Source organism: Perognathus longimembris, chromosome 9 (assembly GCF_023159225.1).
Source record: "Perognathus longimembris pacificus isolate PPM17 chromosome 9, ASM2315922v1, whole genome shotgun sequence".
In the NCBI taxonomy this organism is placed as follows: domain Eukaryota; kingdom Metazoa; phylum Chordata; class Mammalia; order Rodentia; family Heteromyidae; genus Perognathus; species Perognathus longimembris.
In genome coordinates, this window is record NC_063169.1 from 25,378,638 (window position 1) to 25,383,815 (window position 5,178).

Here is a 5,178-nt window from a genome sequence, read left to right on the forward strand (position 1 = left end):
TTTAATAGTAGCACTATTCTTTCAAATTAGTGTCTGTTTCATACCTAATATTACAGGATTATTTGTGACCATTAAATCAATATTCTCCTTTGTAGCAGGCAGTACTCATTTTACTTTCAAAAGTTAAGGCTCTTTAAAACTCTATTATTTTTCTCTTACAGAATCACCCTCAAATGATTATATTTTATCATGTGTTTTTGCATCAAGCAAAGCATGAGTGAAGAAGGGAGACAAAAGCTCTCCATCCATATGAAACACAAAAAACCTTAATGGAAGCCATGGTATATCTTGAAGCCAGGGCTGTTGCAGAGAACAGATATCAGAACCCATCCTTCGATAGACCACAAAGTCAGCTGCCTTCACCTGAGATCAGTGCAGGCCAAGGAACAAACCTGAAGCTGAAAAGTAGGATAATTATCCACTCAGTCCCTAGCTCCACATTGTGAAGCGTCCTACCAAATTATGCTTGGGAGGTCAGAAATAATCTCTAGGCTTCCTGGACTTCTTCTGCTGAATGCCCTCTCTGTCCATCTATCTCATTCCTAAACCCAGGCAGACTCTAGCTCATGAGCTAGAGTAGCTCAGCTCCATCTCTCTCCTTTCCCCTTGGTTGCTCTGTCTCTCAAGAGTGAAAAATCTTTCATTCAAGTCTATCTAATATTCAATCCCCTCTTCCCTTCCCTTTTCCTCCCAAGCAAGTCCATAATACAGTCATTTACTTTTTTTTGGCCCTTATTGCATTTAAAACAAAAGAGAGAAACAAAAGGCTCACATGAACTTTTGAGATTAATACATCTTCTGGTCTCAGCTGTCAGATTTATTTCTTCTTTGTAGCTAAATCAGGTCATTACACCACAAATCTTTGTTCTGGATGAAAGATTTAAATCTCCACAGAATTTGTAGTCTGGGGTTGGAGAGGAGAAGAGGTACAGGCATAAGCCATATATAGTAATTGGCTGTAGTTTTATCTGTATGTTTGTAGAGGAGGTACTATCAAATACTGATCAACTTTTCTTGACCCCTTTCACTTCCCACACTAGGAATTCCAGCAACAACCACATTGTCCTAACATCCAGACCTTTGTGTTGAATTATAAACTGAGATGTCATGTTTCCATACAGATAAACAAAGAAATGAAAGAACAAAGGAGGAGGAAGGAAGGAAGGAAGGAAGGAAGGAAGGAAGGAAGGAAGGAAGGAAGGAAGGAAGGAAGGAAGGAAAAAAAGAGAGGAGAAAGAAAGAAAAGAATTTGGATGGGTGGTTTTGTAATAATAGTAGTATTTTTTAAAGATTTTATAACTCAAGCATTTGTCCTTGACGTGTTCTGAATTAGTTCTTGAGAATTAAAAAAAAGAAAGAAAGAAAGAAAGCCAAGCATAATGGAAAGCTTAGAGATTCCATTCAGCTGCTTTAAAATCAAAACCAAAGAACAGCAGTGGCAGCAAAAGTCTGAAAAGGCATTAAGTCATCAAAATCGCCACTCAGTAAAACAGCTTTGGAACAGATGTCTTTCCCCGCATCTTTATCCAAAGAACCAGGGAGGGGACAGTGAATACATTAATAAAGATCATAAAGCACCAGACCTAAGCCACGGCTGCTTTCCTGTAGGAATTCTTTAGATAGACTTGTTAAATGGTCCTGAAACACCCATTGTAGTCTTTGCTTCACTTAGCCACCCCTGTTTTCCTCTACATTTCAGGGGGTGAATAGATGAGTGACAATAATGTAAGTCTTGAGCCAGTGTTGAAGAACACTTATGTAGTACCTGCACAAAACAGGAGAGGGGGTAATCCTAGTTTTGATGATCAAGGTTCGAAACCAGCCTGGGTAGAAAAATCTGTGAGACTTATCTCCAATTAACTACCAAAAGGCCTGAAGTAGAGCTGTGGACTCAAATGGCAGATCCAGCCTTTGTTAAAAAAAAAAAAAAAAAAAAAAAAAAGACGAAACAAAACTAAAGCAAGGACAGTTCTCAGGCCCTGAGTTCAAGCCCCAGGAGAAGCACAATAGACAGACAGAGACTAGGAGAGTGAAGATTTCTATGCAGGCCTGATGGGTTGAATGGAATCACTTTGTTCAAGATCCCCAGGTACAAATCCAGATTTGTAGCTGCTTCTGTGTATGAGTCTCCAAGGGCCGCTTTTGTTCTGAGCCTATGTGAATGGTGACCCTGGAACTGAGTAAAGCCAAGGCCCTAGATTTAGGACGTTGTGAAAACGTCCATTTGCCACATGTTTAATTGTGGTTTCTTTCCTTGCTGCTGGAGAGGTTGTCTTTTTCAGTTGTTTCAAGAACAGGTGACTACTCTGAAGGAGGAAAGGTGGGGCCTGTCAAGGAGCAGGAGGAAATGTTCTCAGGTCAAAGTACTTATGTCAAAAGTCCTGTGAAAGCTGTTGGGATCCTGCCATAAACGTTTGAAATCCTGACTGAGAGAAAGGCTAGAAACTAGGGCCGACCCTGGGCACAACCTTAGGACCCCATCTGACAAAATTATCTCTGACCTGGTCCCGTCATCTTGTCTGAAATTGCTCCCTCTGCAGACCTCTTCCCTGCTAAGTGTGTCTCCTTCAGAAGGCCCCTATTTAAATGCTAATGCTTTGCTCACCCAATCTCCGTCATTAGTTTATCACATTAGCCTCAGTCACCCTGGGAAAATAGAACTTGGTCCGGTAAGCAATAATGAAAGCCAAGGTGAAAGGATGCTCCAGACCATGTGTGGGGAGCAGGGATGGCAGTTGTGGTGGTTCAACAGTGTACTGGGGCCAGCAGCCAGGGTAGAAGGCAATAAACTAGCAACAGCCACTCCCCAGAAGGAAGGTATTCATATTCCTTTGTAAAAGGAAGTTTAGAGACTATTTTCAACAAGCCTCATCTTTATCATGGATTTGTCTATAACTAGTCCAAAGCAACTTCTGTAAACAAGACAGAAAATACCAATCCCATACCCTTACCACCCCCTCCAAAAAAAAAAAAAAATGATGTTCAAACAGTTCATAAGGCCCCAGAAGTCACAACTCAGCTGGGAATCTAAAACACACATTTGGCCCTTGTCATTTAAGATGGTCCAGGGCAAACTAGGCCAACTCTATTTGACAGAATGACAGCTATTTCCATAGTGGCTTTGGGATGTTATTTGAAAATCAGATTATTTTTTTAAGGCAACATCCATTGTCAGGCTTGTTTTTCTTTCAGTTTATCTAAATGGGAACATCCTTATCTACAAGGACACAGATACCCTTTTGGTGCGGCTTTCTGCAATATACAAATGTGTTGCATGGTAATGATCTTTCTGGTTAAATTAAGATATTTAGTACTACAAAAGGCTACATGTACAAACAACATGGATTAAATGTAGGAAAAATATTCTTGGGTGTCTAAAAGCATGAAAATGGTATCAAATTTGTGCAAATACGCATTTTATTTAAAATTCAATTTGGTTTATTAATTTTTTTAAATGATACTCATTCGTAACACGCTCAAATGTCTCCCAGAGGGGAAAGTGGTCTACAAAAATGCTTAGATCTTTATTCATCTTCAAGCACCTGCAAACTAAAGGACCTGTTGGGAAAATAGTCTGCTCATTTGTTGGCTAAGAGGCACTTGCGTTTTCAATGAGAAGAAAGATGTTGAGATGCATTTGGAAAACCTCCTTAAATTTAGGAAATAGCAAGCTCTCTATATAAACAAGAACATGTGATTTGCCAGCTATCTTCCAGTTGCTCTACCCTGAAAAGAAAGTTTCAGAGTAATAGGGCAAGAAATACAGGTCTTTCTAAGTGTACCCTCATTAGAGAAAGCATCTTTGCACTTAAGGCGTCAACGTAATGCCAGGGAGACGAGAAATGTTTGAGGATGGAAACAAAAGAGTTGCTACCTGGACAGAATAAAGATGCCTCAGTGATGTAGGCATTGTGTGTTGTGTATTATTGACAGAAACAGCTTTGGGGCAAGACTAGCAAGGATTTCACTTCTCCTTCTAACAGTTGCTAGTCATGTTGAGAATTCATTTAATCCTTCTGCACCCCAATGAGATTATCTGCAAAATGGGCACCATAATGCTACCTCCTTTATAATATAGTTGATGACATTAAAATGAGACTGTCCATAAATGGTAATACATATATAATGCACTTGTCAGGCATGCAGTATTATGCAGTAAATGAAAACAAACTATCATATCAATTATATTCATCTTTGAAATTTTAGGCTTCCACTATGCCAAGCCCATGATGTGACTATTTAGTGTGAAATGAATGAAAAGAGGTTTGAAGTACAGAATCATTTGCATAGATACAATAATTCAAACGCCCCCAGACTATATACTTTAATAGATGAGTTCTTATAGCCACACATATGGTAGAGTTGGTCATTTCTTTGAACTCTGGAAAAGAGATAAGGATATATTCCTGTAAGCACAGAATCTACAAAACAAAAAGTTATCATGTCTCTACTATTGATTGCTTCAGAGATCAAATCTATGACCCAAAATCAGTCAGTCAACAAGGGAGAAGAGACCATCTGGAAAGGTTATTGTCATATATGGCTCACCCGTATTTTTAGGTAATATCAAGAACATCATTGAGTCATTCCTCTTCCCACTAACATCAGTTTCCATTTGTCAAAGAGACATCATCTTTACAGAGTTAGCTTAGGGTTGACAAAGACATGAACAATATTTGATATCCCTGTTATTCCTTCACTGAACAACAGCAAACATATGGAATTCCACTGGTATTTCTTATTCAGAGCTTATACATGTTCCAACATGCCTAAATAATAAAGTATGATCATAAAACCCATCCCTGGTAATTTTATACATGAAAAAACAAGTCCCAGAGAGGGTGAGCCATTCACCTGAGGTCAGAAAGCTCATTTCTAGTAGAGCTGATATTAAAGACATGACTCCCATTGCTCCCTTCAGTCCTCTTTCCACTATCGACACACAACTTATAAGAAAGACAAAAGATTTGCCTCCCTTCTAATTCAAAACCACATGAATCGAAAGAGAGATTTCTACAGGGAGTTGCAAATCAGACCATTCTAATGAAACCAGCAATTTTTTGAATATTTATTAAAACAACACGAGCCATGCTACCCTATTAACTTTGCCTGGAATCCCCTATATACTTTTTTCTAATAATAATATTAAAGACTAGGAAACTATTTAAGCAATGAGAA